The 15,551-nt window shown below is 27.8% G+C and overlaps 1 long non-coding RNA gene across 1 annotated transcript in view; it reads right to left on the bottom strand.

Annotated features, from left to right (window-relative positions):
- Positions 1-3,098: 3,098 nt before the first annotated feature.
- The window catches only part of LOC139427156 (uncharacterized), a 32,574-nt gene continuing 20,121 nt past the window's right edge, over positions 3,099-15,551 (bottom strand). The window contains exons 2-3 of the long non-coding RNA XR_011638318.1: positions 3,779-3,856; positions 3,099-3,243 (exon numbers count right to left, since the gene is read on the bottom strand). This is a non-coding gene — a long non-coding RNA (uncharacterized lncRNA). The remainder of the gene's footprint in view (positions 3,244-3,778; positions 3,857-15,551) is intronic.

Raw genomic sequence — 15,551 nt, 5'->3', positions numbered from 1 at the left:
GTTATACTTATACATTTATTGTATTTCAATTTTGTTTAAATCATTCTTTAAATCATTCATTTATCTACATATTGCATAGTCATATCACTCTAAATGTTTTGAATTTTAATGTTAAATTTTCATTCTTCTTTGGCATATATAAAGGCTTACAAATTGTGGTTAAATGTGAACGTTCAACTATTAAAAATTTTCTATTATCTTTAAAAATGAATTTTAAGGATCGCAATCAAAAGAGCCATAAATTTTTTTTTTGTTTAAATAAAAACCAGTTTTTGTTTAAATGAAAACCTCAGTTTTAACAAAACACATTAATACATGAATAAAGCGTGAAAAGAATAATAAAATTTTCGAAAACAAAAATTTCCTTACAAATATTTTCGCTTTAAAATATAGTTTCATTTCCAATTTAATTGTGTTGTTTTTTTGTTTTTGTTTTTTTGGTGGGGGATAGGGGTTAATTTTTAAAACAAAATATAAGAAAACATTACTTTGAGTTCAAGTAAAATAGAAACTCTTATTTTTAAGTCGTATTTAAATTTATTCCAAACTCTTGAATTATCTTTTGTTAATGATACCATTCTATAATATATTAAAGATATTTTAAATTAAAATTGGATGGCAGTTTTTAAATAGACGTAGAAAGCGCAATCCCTTGGATACTATCGCTTAATCGTCGATGTTGACGAAGTGAAAATTAAAGCGGAAAAATTATGTATATGTACTACTACTTCTACTTCTGCCTTCAACTGAACGACGAAGAACAGGGATCAAGATAAAATAAAAATAACAAAAAAAAAGTATAAAACGATCGCATCCGAGTTTGAAGATAATTACGTTGAGAGCCGGAAACGACTGCCATTAGAAGTACAGACATATTCACCCTTACGCGTCATGATACAGTCATTTTTAATTACACCGTTCGCCATTTATCTATGATTGGTATAGCCATTTTAATTAACGATATTACGTCATTACGAAGACGGCGAAAAGTTTGCATTGCGAGCAGTCTTATCGCCAAAAGTTGTTTTAAAGGAAATAAGCATAAAAATAACTTTCAGTCTTTCATTGTTGTAGTTTGATGATCTATCTCTGCACTGATTGAAATGGAGCTCACATTATTTAATTTATTGCGATTACCCATTAAATAATGTGATTTGCGCATTGTAGATTGATTATTAGATTTTTATTTGTATAATTTATCTTCATTTGGATTAATTTTAAAAGAGTTATGATTATATATTGTTTTGAGAAATTGTTTATTACTTTGCAATCTGAAAGATTTCCTAAATATTTCGACATATTTTCAAATACTTTTTAGCATCTAGCAAATAATTAATTTGTAAAGCAAATGGAAAATGGTAGATATTGATGAATTGTTGTAAAGTTAGGGGGAAATTAATATAACTATTAAAATTTTACTGAAGTTGATCCGAGAAAATAAATGATTTTTCGACCAGTTCTCAACTGCTCATTTTTGTTGGTATCAAGGCTTGCCAAATTCGCCTCCTAATTTTGACCCTTGAGTGAAAATTTTCACTGTCTCTACAATTGCGCATATAACCCTTTATTCTTCCTTTCGCTGCTCGGGAAAACCGTGCGGTGACGTATATAATAAACGTGTGTTTTTAATTGAGCACCAAATCAAAGTCACTATCTTTCGATCTCTACTGAAAGAATGAGACAATGGGATTGCTTAACACCTACAAAATTGTTATTTGATGGATTTAGACTTCAATAGGTTTATTTCCAGAAAACATTATTAAACGACTTAGTTCTATGACTTAAATATTTAAATACATCGTATAATAGCTTGTTGCATTCTACGATTTCACGACGCTTTCCACGTTATCGTGAATGCAATATAGATTAACCCTTTAGCGCAGATAGGACACCGGCATCCCTCTTATCAATTTTTTTTCTGGCACTCTAATTACAAGCTAAAATATATTTTGTTTTTTGTAATTATAAGAAACACTCTAATAGTTACTTAAAAAAATTTTCGGAATTATATTTGCACTAAAATATAAAATCCAAGACAAAGTAATGAAAAAAAAATTTTTTTCAATGATGTTCAAAGATGTATCAATAATTGATTTTGTAAACTTAAGAAATGATGAATATTTGTTTCTCTTAGATCGAAATAACCGCAAATAAGTGCATATTTGAAAAATGATTGTTTGGAAGTGAGCTGTCTTTGGAAGATTTTATCTTTAACGCAGAAAGATACCGGTGCCCCATGCTGCATTTCAAAATAATATTTTTCACTTATTCTGTCATAAATTAATACAAAAGGAAAATTAAAAAGAAAAGTGTGAAAAATATGTTTTATGAAAATTCTGGGTCAAAAGAAGGATGAGGAAGAACTGTAAATTTGCTTCTCTATTTATATTAACTATTTAAAATAGTTATAACTTAAAAAGTAATTCCTTTTAGTAAGTTCTTTATAATAGATTGAATAACTGAGTTTTATTGTAACTGCATCAATGTATGTCAAGAGCAATCTAAAATAATATTGATTTGGAAAATGATTTGAAAAAACGCTATTGTAAAGCTTTACGCTTTTTTTTTATTATTATTTTCCTTTCGATAGATATATTATCTGTTATAAACTAAAATTGAGAAATATGACGTGTTCAATTTATTTTTATTGTAATCAGGTTTTCACTAAGACAGTATGAAAGCAAAGATAATAGGTTTGCCATGTCATCAAAATATGTTTTATGAATGTTATTATTTAAAGCAATTCAGCAATAATTATGTTAAATCATCGTCTGAAATTGGTACATGATTTATAAAATAGTTTAATAGTTATAGATTTATAAAATGTTTTGCATGTTTGAAAAAGTGTTTGCGAATATTTTTCTCAAAAATACGGTAAATTTCAGACGAAAAATTTTTTAACATTTTCAAATTAAAACTTTTCTTAAGAAATTTTTTTTTAAACATTAAATAAGGAAAAGTATATTTTAGCAATGTCTAATTTTTACTTCATCAATTACATTTATTAATACATGTCATGATTTTTGCTAATGTATAAATTAAAGAACAGTTTTTTTTTTTTTGTCTACATAAATGTGATGGGACAATGTATCGTTAAACTTTAAATAAGATGAAATTTTGATTTTATTTACTTTTTGTGAATTTTAAGTAACCATCTATTAAATTAGATGAAAAGGATCTTCCAGCTAATGTTCTCCAATTTCACACTTCCTGGTAATCTCCTATCTTTCCAAGTGGCATTTCCTTAAAAAAAGATCATTAAAAAAAAAAAAAATTATGTATGGTCACCATTTAAAACACTAAATACATGAATTCCTTATAGTTAAATAAAAATAAATTAATATTTTTATTATAGTAATGTTATAGTCAATTAATATGTCCAATAGTTACAATAAGAAAAAATGTAGCACAAGTAAATGAAATGGTCATTTCTTTTACATAAGTTTACTCATAGATTGGTCTATTACAACTAATATTAACTGTCCTGAATTAATACTACAACTAATATTAACAGCCTGAAAAAATTTATCATTAAGCACAATTGTTTTCTACTAAAAATATTTTCAGTTTTAAAAGTGAAATACATTTTTTACAAAAAGTTTTTGTAGTCTTTAAAATTAAAAATAATATGAAGCAATCGATTCATTAGAATTCAATTGATTTATTTGATTATTATCCTAGTATGAGCCCGAAATTTTCCCTCACTGAAAAATTTTTTCACGAAAGTTTTCTTAATAAATTCTTTTTATTATAATAAAAGTATCAGTCGAGAACTTACCTTATTTTAAGCATCAATTGAATGGTTTGAACATCGTTCTTGGTAGCTTGAGGCCGATGCTGATATATTAGCTTCATTCTGAAACAAATAATGTTTGCGTTTTTGTTTAAAAATTTAAAAAAAATCAAATTATAGGACTATTTTTAATAAGGCTATTACAATTAATTTAAAGCAATCATTTTTAGAAAATAATGAACTTCAAATTATTATTTTTATTAATTTTTTATTTTACATACATACCACTGCAATTAGACTATCTCAATTACTTTCATCCTAATAACAATCCTAAATATTGGAGAAAATCAATTATAGAAAAAAAAGGTATCAAAATAATAAATCAAAGAAAAATCTCAAAATATTTCAAGAAAAGAATAACATGAATAAATTTATAAAATAACAGTACTTGCCCAAGAATTAAGTCGTTTTGTTTGCATCTAATTTTAATGTAAAATATATTTACCTGAAATAATACAGCATTCAACAATAAATAAAAATGGTGTTATTAGTAGGATCGACGATTTTTACCGGCAATTAAAAGTGGATTAAATTTGTAGACTTTATAATCCCATGGAGTATGTTTAGAACTTTCTTTGCATAAAATAGTGTTGAGTGAAATAGATATTTTTAAAGTTATCTTATGATAAACGTACAATATTAATATAAATATTAAGGTAGACATAAACTACAAAATGAAATATAAAAAATATCCGGAATCTTGTGTTAAACAGATATAGATATAAAATTTAACATTAGTTTTGAGAATAAGTTTCTAACTAAAATAATTTCTGTAAGGTGTACAACAGACATTCGTCAAAAAATGTAAATGAAAAATTATTATTGATGACTTTATTTATAATGCCAATATATAACGCAATTTTATTGAATAATAGAAGTAAGCTTAAGTATTTTTTATTAAATTATTTTCTTAATAAATAAATTTTAAACCAGGAAGAAATATAATTTATATGAATTATTTAAACAAAAACCTATGTCAAGTAAATTATTTAATACTCCAATTTCTTTTTCTGTAAGGAAGTATTTCGTATGAAAACGAGGTACACTGGGAAAAAAAGTATGGACCTAACTACTATAAAATGCTAAAATTTACAGTGTTTCTGGATCTTTTTGAACACCAAACAGCTCGGTTGCTTTTACTGAAGCGCTTTGGTAATGATTTTGGTAAAATTAGAAATAAAATACAGTTACATAATATGGGATAAAATTTGGTAAATGTAGTAAAATTTGGTAAAATTCATCATGTTATCTTATAGAAAGGCATAAAAATTCATTTATTCGGTTCAATTTACTTTTCAGTTTTGTATTTTTGCAAAATGTGTGGTAAAAAGAACTATTAATTTTGAGAACCAGAATTTCTGGTAAACCGTTACCATGTGATCAAAAACATTACCAGATAAAGGGATTAAATACCATATATTTTGGTTTTATTAATCAAAGTTGATTTCTTTTTTTTTAAGAAAAAAAAAACAGAAATGTTATTACTTGACAATGCGGTAATTCTAGCAAAATTTTTTCTCTTTGCAAAAATAAGATTATTTACAACTGAGGGTATTTAGTCACATTATGATGATTTGCATTATAATGTTGTATAATTAGTTTCCTTCCAAAATTAAGAACCAGACTGAGCGAAATATTTTTCAGCAACAGAAGTATTCGGGTAATTTTTCATTTAATACTCTCTCCTGGTGAGTCTCAAGCCTTCCCGTGACATAAACGAACGGAAAAAAAATAGAATGAAAGTTAATTTCTAGGAAAGCATCTTTAATAAGCATGCCTTTGTCAGCATTAATATTAGTTGTTGCGATTTATTGCCCTTTATTGGCGACAAGATAGTAATAAATCAGCAGAAATGCGTGCTTTTAATAAGCCCGACACTAACCCACCACCAGAGTACAAATTAAAATTCCAGGCTATTACGGTGCTAAATTGGTGAATAAATTTTGACTGTTCTCATGACGGATATAAAGAAAAATCAAATAGATTTAGTTTCTGGATTCTCCTTGTTTTTTTAAATTGAGGAATGAAAAAGCTAAAATGCTTTTGCTTATAACTTTGTATTTACATTTGACAATATTATTTACTCATTTAAAAAAACATATAATGTTATTATTAATAGTAAAATGAAGAAAAATAAAGTAAATACAAAATTATTTAATTTTTGAATACTGATATGTCACGTTTCTTTTTGTTTTTGAACTGAGGAATAAAATGTCTTAAATGATCTACTATAGTTTATCAAGTATATCTCACGCTATAATTCTTAATAACAAAGCTTGCAAGGTCATTATTAATGAATAAACAATTTAAAATGAAATGCATAAAACATTATTAACTTTTTGAGAAGTGTTCATTTGAGAACAGTATTTCCGCAGCTCGGTTATCAGTATCAGGAGTTTGCTGGAAAAAAAGTAGAGAGCATATAAATTTCTAATGTTTATAAAATACATTTAAAAATTGATGCACATTTATGTGAAAATGGTTTTTTTTATAAAGAAATTATTTAAAACAATATATATATATATATATATTCCTTATAAATAAAAAGAGTTTTTCTTCTTAAAAAATAAATGAAATGAATGATATGTAGTTTATTTATTTATTATTACTTTTTTGATAACTTCTGATTTAAAAACCTATAATACCTAATCATGTCATTCTGAATAAATGAGAAGCTTGCTGCAAAAAAATTACAAGGTTCGCAAGTTTTTTTATTTATAAAACTCCTAAGAATTTAAAACTTTAATTTTTAAGTGTAAATATTATTTTTCAAATCTTTAAATCAAAATAATACATATTTTAATAGCATTTTCACTCGAAAATATATTTCTATTCAGAAACATTTTCACAGAAATCTGATTTAAATCATTAAAGAAATTTTAACTAATAGATTTGTGTTGAATATCAATTTATTAGCATCCCTCTCTCTCTCTTTAAAAATGTATATATTATAATTTTTGCCTGTAAGCAAATTTATGAATCTGAAGTGTCTCAAAATGAAAGATCAGGAATTAATTTTTTTGATAGAAAGATTTAGTTGTTTTTTTTTTTTACACAAGGTGATTTCCACGGTGGAAGGATGACAAGAAATCATAATTTTACGAAGTTTCTTCTTTTTTATAAGTAAGAATAAAACTATTTTTAAATCTGGTTTCTAAGCAATAAGCTATTTCAGGCATAGATAAATATTTACAAAATATTGTTTTACGAAATAATGCTTATTAATCACGAACATCACGTTATTTTAAAACATTAATCTCGGAATTATCCTACTATATGTTTTCTAAAACAAAGAAATACATTTTTATATGCTTTATTAACGATTTATGTGATTTAAATGCTATAAAAAATTAAAATAGTCGAACATTAAAATACCAATATTCCTTTATTTGGTTATTCCTTAACAAAAACGAGAATATAGGTCTTATTTTTTTAACGTATCTTTTAAATTAAGTCTTAAAAAATGAGTTGTTTTTTCAGTTTTCCTTTAAATCTGAGGATTAGTGCAAATTTTATTACTCGGTAAAATGTGTTAGTTGAGTGGCACATCCTTAGTCTGATATTATTTTCTATTATTTTTTAAACCTATTGATATTAATATTATTATTGATAGTATTGATAGCTTATCAAAGTCACTTGTGTAACATGCACTCTTTTGTGAATATTTTTTTTTCTGTCTCTAATTCCGAATTATAATGTTAACCTTTGGCTAAATTATTGTTTAGAAATTGAAAGTTCATTTTTAAGCAAAACTTAGTGTTCTAGTGTTATATTGAAGAACAAATCTCAGCCTCAGTATTCTCGATAACAACAGTTCCGGTGATTATCTCTATTTATGAAGCTTGAGTGAGACATATGTTAAGACAGATAAGGCTGGACTAGATGCTCCGGATCAAAACGATGGGAACGGATTCCTAGGGCTTTGGTTCCATTTCCAACCCTCACAATACGAAGCATAGATAATTCGATCAAAACCACCCTTTGTAATTTATCTACACTGGCACGTGTCGAACTAGATTAGAGGTTTCTCATTTGCTAGATTCAGGATGACGTCATGGCTCAGCTGGTCCTTTCCTTATGCACTAATGCATATAATGGTTGCTCTGTTCATTCATCGTAACCTATTGAGTTTAGAATTAATTTCAACTAATAGCTGAACTGACTCTGATGGTTGGAGAAATATTTCACTTTACTATTGCAAACTGTCCTTACATGTTGTAACCCTCGTTTTGCACATTTGTTGCAACTAAATGACGCTCCACAACCCAACAATTTAGTTAACTCATTTCATTAATTATAACTTTCACCGTTTCAAGTTAATAATATATATATATATATACACTACTCCATTTGTACTAAAAATATTGAACTGGTACTTTGACGAGAAATTTTTGCTTTGTGAAAGGTAAAGTGTCAAGGTAAATGTTTAGCACCTGTACGCAAAGGTGATAGCGGTATTTGAAGGTACAACTGAAATTTTTAACTGTAAGCGATTTTAAGGCTTAGAATATGTGATTTTCCTAGTTTATTAATGAAATGATAAGTTGCTTCTAAAAAGAATTTTGTACTCTAATAAGACACCGATTCCTTTTTGTCAGAAAAGTGAAGAGCTCTGCTGTGTATAAGAAGTTGCTTTAATTAAAAGTACATTTTTCATTCCTATATATTCGAGAAGAGATATTCTAATTTAGGGTTCGAATTTTCATAGCTTAAACGATTGTTGTAAAAGAGTTTTAACTCAAAAAAGTACCTTTAAGTGCAGTAATTTATCTCGAAAAAAAAAAACTACTCATAATCTATAGAAAAAAAAAAGAAAATGAAAAAAAGAGAGAAAAAAAAAACGAATGAAAACTCCTTTTGTCAAAAATATATTCAATCCCGAATATCATGAACTTCAATTCAGGCATTTTCTGATATAAAGAAAAATTTTGAGTTCCCTATGCTTTCACAATTCTGATAATAGAAAAAAAAAATCTTCGTAACTCTTTTCATTATAATATGTTATATGATACTCCGAATTCACACTAACCTTCAACCTGATTCATTTCATGTATTTTGAATACATTTTTCATATTTAATTTTTGGAGTAATTACGGAATAATGGCGAAATTTGGTTTTAAAACCAGCACTTTTTCTTTACGAAAAACCGTGATTTTATGCACAACATCCCTGGCATTTGCTTAGACTGTTAATTAATTGTAATGAATCATTGATGGTTTAGAAACATACTTCTTTTACTATATATTCGAGTAAATAAAATTAATAACTTTATACATATATAAAAGCTTAGTTCTCTATTGATAGCATAATTGTCCTACAAATAATGATTACGGTTTATCAATAACTCATTGAAATGGATATTTGAAATGTTTAATTAGCTCTATTTGTTGTCAGCATTTGAGTTAAATTATTATCAACCTAGAAACTTGCATCACTTTTGATTAAAACAATCTTATTATTCAAACTCTAAGTAAACTGGTTTTTGAGTAGGGAACTGATTCATGCTATCTATTAACTAGGAATAAAGTTTTTTTCATAGTTTATTGTGTATTATTACAGAAATTTAAAATTGGGTATTGCGAAAGTTGACACATGCCTAATTGATTCGATAGCTTTATAGTTTTTTATTATTATAAAAGCAGTTATGAGTCACTATCAGAAGTCAAATATTCTTTCGAAATGCTATAGTTAGTAATTAATTTATTTAACATTAAAAACAATAAAATTATTAGTAGAATCATTAATTCAGTTTTTTAAGTATTTTGATGCGAAAAATATGAAGCACATATTAACCCAATGTTCTAATTTGAAACGTAAAAAGCACTGTTATTTTCCTCATGTATCTACTTAGTGATATTCTTCACCGAAATTTCGTAAACTATGTTGACAACACCTGATATTTCTCCTTAATTTAAAACTACACTTATACATGGAGCAAGTTTCGAGTAACTTTAATTTATCTTTTACGCCAGAAATAAAAAGAAACTGGCATCGGGAAAGTTTAACTTTATTTAAAAATAGAATGAATCATAGGCAGTATATAATTTCTCGAAGTTGTGTTTTATGAATTTTTTTTAACAATTTTTTGACAATGGTATTTATATAAATATTTCTAGCTCCATTTTATGATGAGAAGGTTAGCATAAGATAATATTAAATTGAAGGGAAAAACATTTCCTCCCTAATAAGTACAGAAGTAACTTCACTAGTAAAGTTTTTATTGAAATTTTTTCATATTTGTTACAATCTTTCTTCAGATTAAACCTGTCGAGATAAGACTATAATCTGTTCACCATCAAGTTGCTGTTTACATGGAATGATCTGTTAACATCCATAGTTTATTTTCATAACGTTGCCGAAAAGTTATCTGGTTAAAATGTGTATGTTTTTTCGACTCTTATCATTCTGAGTTGAATAGATTCACAGATCATAAACTGCTATTAAAATATATGGTTCGTCTGTAATCTATAGGAAAAAGGTTAGTGTGTTAGCCACCCACTAGATACCATTATCTTCCTTGGCTTCAAAGAGTGCCGAAGTCTGGAATTTATTCCTAAATGGAATCGCGTGTAACTGAGTGAAAGGAAAAATCAGTTTTTCTCTGTATACTCAAAGGTCATGTTCAACAGCTTTTTGGTTGAATAACGCGGCGTGGGAGTCATTCCTGTAGACTGTATAGTTACAGCATCCAGTCACGCTCTTGCAAATTATCATTTCTTTAGGTGTAGTTGTTCTACACAAATGTTTGGATTTCAGTCGTGTTGTGGTTTCGTAAGGAAAGTTTTTTTTTTTTCTTTTTTTTTTTGATTTTGGTGAGGTTTGCAAAGAGTGAGGTAATGAGAAGAACAATATTTGCAAATTTATTTCAAGGTTTATTCGATTCTTATTTTTTGTTGAATTAATTATTACTATGTTCTATTTAACACCTGTTGCGTCTCAGGACAAATATTAGTTCGAGTCTTAGTCAGTTATTTGCTTATTAAACATAGATAAGCCTAAACCTTATCTCGTTAGATAAGACTAGTTTTAATTATTCTAACAGTCATATTCCGGATGTACAAACAATTTCAAAATATGTATTTTTGAGGATAAATATATTTTGCAAGGGTGGTGCCCCAAGGATTTATGCCTATCCTGTTAAATATTTCTTAAACATGCGGCTAAAACTTTTAAAAATATCTTGATATATAGTATGTCTGAAGGATATGGTATGTATACAGGTAAAAAGGCATGTAAAATTATCAATAAAATATGTTTTTAAAATGTGATAAAATTTGGTAAGTTTATCATGATACCTTAGAGCATGGTGAAAAATCAATTAATTCTGTTAAAGTTATTTTTAATTTTTTTTTCACTAAATGTGTGGCAATAAAAGAAAAATTTTGAAGGCCAGAAATTTCGGTGAACTGTTACCATATGAATGAAAAAAATTACGAACTGCATGTCCTTACCATACAGTTCAGTAATTTTACCCGAATTATTTTAGCCATGTAATACTCGAATTTCCTAAAAACATCTTTATGCGAGCAGAAATAGAAACTTTTTCCATGTCACTGCTTATTTTTATAAACATTTACACGTGAATAATAGTTAAAAGTTTTTTGAATCTCAACTGAGAAAGAAAGTATGGTCAAAATTACCAAAATTTGTTAAAATTAGCTAATAACTGTTTCTAGCTCTATAGGAACACAAAAAATTTCAGTAACTTTTACCGAAGCGCTTGGTAATGATTTTGGACAGATTAAGAATAAGTATGGTTTTATAATTGTGCAAAATGTAAAATTAGTAAATGCTGTAAAATTTTATGATGATACTTTAGAACATGGCATAAAGCATTTATTTGTTTAAATCTACTTTTAAGTTTTGTATGTTTTGTTAAATGTGTGGTAATGAGATCTATAAGAATGAAAACTAGATTTTACGATAAACAATTACCATGTGAAAGGAAAAATTAGAAAATGAATGGCCTGAATACCGTATTGTTTAGTTTCATTAACCTGAATTATGGTTTTTTTTTACCGGAAATGTCATTACCATACAGTACGGTACTTTTACCAATTTTGTTTTCTCCGTGTGCAACTTCTGAAAATTCTTTGATTGAAAAACGTGTGTCCTTATTTACATGCCAACGAGATGATGATTGGCAATCTTTCACTATGACTTAAATATTCAAATATCTCAGATGAGAATATCAGGATTTTACTGCCATTACTTGGATTATGGAAATAAAAAATCTGTTTACCACCTTATCTCATGAAAAAGCTTTAAAGAATTTAAAATAACCACTTCCAACCAATAGCTTATAATCGCTTTATTTTTTTAATAACCTGAATTTTTTTAAGTATTTAAAAACATCTTAATTTCACAAATTAGGTGCTCTTGAAATGAAATGCCATTAAATGTCACAGAAAAGGATGTAATGATCTTTAAAATGATATTCATCTTTTCAACACAAAGAAATAAAATAAAATTATTCTGCTCAGCTAATTAACAAATTATCTTTTTCTTCATTTTGGTATGGAAGACTGAAAATAAATTGACGAAATGTTAACTCCAATAAAAATGAATTTAATATTTAAACTACAATGCTGGAATTGAAGCTTAAGAAACCATCAATCAAAAAAACAAACTAACCAATCAGAGCCGCGGTGGCTCATAGCCGTGGTAGATATAGTGCACTCGATTCCCAATGAATTGACCCAGGTTCGAATCCCAGAGATGGCTGATGGTTACGAATTAGGCGCCCAGCTGTTTATGAATTCTGAACAGTGCTCACGAAAAATATCATCAGTGGTAGACGGATTGTAGGTTAGAGTCCACTTAGGGTCGGACTAACCGTGGGATGTTTTCATAGTCTTCTTCTCAATGTAACTCAAATGCGAGTCAGTTCCATCGAAAGTCCTCCGCGAAAGCCAGTTTCTCTTATTATTTGATCCAGAGTTTTTTATTGATAGTAGTAAACTCAAGAATTGGGTCGACTGTTCAAAACCGGTGGTAAAATAAAATGAAAACCAATCAATTACTGGTAAATATTCTGTTTTTTTTCGTACCATTGGTGTTGAAATTCTTTTTAAAGGTGAAAAAACGACACACCCAAAAATTTTGACCAACATCTGTTTTAAGAACTTCAATAGTAGTAGTTTTATTGCAGTAGAGTATTTCTATTGTTTTTTTCTATGTTTTGTCTTATTGTTAAAAGATCTGTAATACAATATAAAATACAGAAATAATGAGCTACCCTAAGATTTGGAGCTGGTATGGGCAAAACATAATATTGGTAACAGTGAAAAAGGAAGTAAATAAAAATGTGACTAAGCATTGTAAAAAAAAAAAAAAAAAATTGCATATTTCAACACCAAAAATATTAGCAACAGCTTTTTTTTTACAATGTACAATCAAGTAATTATTTTGGTTCAACTTGGCATCATATTTTACTAAATATGAGTTATATTATAGTTCAATATGCTCAAAAACAAGCTTCAACATGCTGTAAAAAATTTTAGTATGTCTCAACAGCAAAAATAGTGGTAACTACTTTTTTCTTTTAGTGTAGAGTCACGAATTATTTTGGTTCAACTTAGCATCCAATATAGAATTATTATTAGTTAGTTATTACGGTAGATTTGTGCAATGTCACAGTTCGACACTCTTCAAAATTTTCGACAGTTGAGCTCTGTTTGGAACAAGTAAACAACAATGTTATATTAAGGTAATTTCTTTTGATGATTCTCACATTTCCTTCAATTCGTGCCTCGTGAAAATTTTATCAACACGCTTTATTCCTTTTTAAATTCAATGTCGACAAAATCCTTGCACAATTTGCCCCTCAAGAAATAAGAGGTCAGTGTTTGTTCTGGTGGAAAAGTTGAAGTAATAGTAGATACAGCACCCGTGGATATGATTTAATGTGATCATAAGTAGTAAGCTAGCGCGCTTCCAAGATTCTCTTCTGAAAGAGGAGTTTAACAAGTCATCTCCATAAAACTTGAAGTTGGCACTTAGTGTCTTTGGAATGAGCACTTAGCGCTAGATAGCGGAACATTACCTCTCGAAGCTCGCTTATGCCCGCGATATTTGTTTAGTAGCTTCTGAGTCCCAAAACGCACGTGACTCGAAAGGAAGGGGCTATTTACAAATTGAGGGAATGGGTTATTCTGCTTAAAGTCTTGAATGTTTAATGATAAAGCCTACTTTTTTAAAATGCTGAACAAGCATTGTTAAGTTATTTTCCCGTTTACGAGGAAACGTATGAAAATTTTATCAGTGCCCTTATGAATACATGCGCTAGGTTGGAGGGAGTTTGTAGAATATCGTTATAAAAACGACATTTCTGAATATTTATGATGCAGTTTTAGAACATTCTTTATAATTATAGCAACAGAGTTATCCAATAGCTGCATAAATGATGTTCTGACTAATATTTATATTTATTAGATTAAGTGTTTTGAATTAAAAAGTAAGAATGCTATATTTATGCATTTTTACCCACAATTAAAGAGACTCATAATTTTTAGAAGATTTAAAAATGTAATTAAATATTTTCAGATACAACGTAACTTTTAGATACAACGTAACAAGTCTTAACAAGTAACGTAACAACGTAACAAGTCTTTTGTTTATGTTTTACGTATTAATTATTAGTTATTTTCTCATTTATAAGAAAAAAAATTATTATTTTTTCACGAAAACGTCTTTATGGTAATTCTAATTAATATCTAACTATATTTTATTTTATATACATCGTTGAACAGCCGACCCAATTTCGGGTTTACTAATGTTCAACTCCGTATCCTTGTAATTTTGAACCAATCCAGAAGACAAGGAAACTCCTGGATCAGTACCCCCAGAGGTATTGATTTATTATGGGAATATGGAGGACTTTGCCACTCGACAGATTTAACGTGCATCAGTCACCATTTACTACACGGGGAGTCTTCGGCCGGCCTGGGATCAGACCCACGAACTCTTGGACATGGGCCCAGTGCCTTAACAACCAGGCTATCCCGTCCCAATATCTAACTATAGTTCAAGTTCACTGATGTTGTTGTAGTTTTTGATATGAAGGTAGTATTTAGCAAAATTTGAAAAACCCTTTGACGCAAAATTTTTATTAAACATATTTCTCATACTTTTTTTCTTTATTTGTATTAATATATGTCAAAATAGGTGAAAAATATTATATTTAGCATTTTCATATTTTATGGTTATGAAATACTGCATGAAACACCGGTGTATTGTTCTGCGTTAAAGGTTAATATCTTCTACACATGACTCACTTCCAAACCATATTTTTACAAATTTGCAGTTATTAAAATCTGAAAGTTTAAACAGTTATTGATAAATTTCTGATAAATGTGATAATTTATTGATAAATTTTTGAATATTAAAAAAAAAAAAAGAAAAATTATTTTTTTGGTATTTAGTTCAAATATAATTCCGATAACCTAGCAAATTTTTTAGTAACTATTAGACTGCTTTTTTATAATTAAGAAATAACAAAATGTCTTTTTACTTGTAATTAGAGTGTCATTAAAAAAATATATAAAAGGAGCGCCGTTGTCCCATCTGCGTAAAAGGATTAACAAAGTAAGAAACATTCTGCTAGTTGAAATGTTTCAGTATTGGTATTTTATATATTGATTATTAGTTATTTTTTCATTCATAAGAAAAATTTTATTATTTTTTAAGGAAAACTTTTTTTTTAATCATGGTAATTCCCATTAGTATCTGACTATATTCTAAAATATGGATTTGTCTT

This window comes from Parasteatoda tepidariorum, chromosome X2 (assembly GCF_043381705.1).
Source record: "Parasteatoda tepidariorum isolate YZ-2023 chromosome X2, CAS_Ptep_4.0, whole genome shotgun sequence".
In the NCBI taxonomy this organism is placed as follows: Eukaryota; Metazoa; Arthropoda; class Arachnida; order Araneae; family Theridiidae; genus Parasteatoda; species Parasteatoda tepidariorum.
This window is presented reverse-complemented; position numbering and strand designations above follow the sequence as displayed.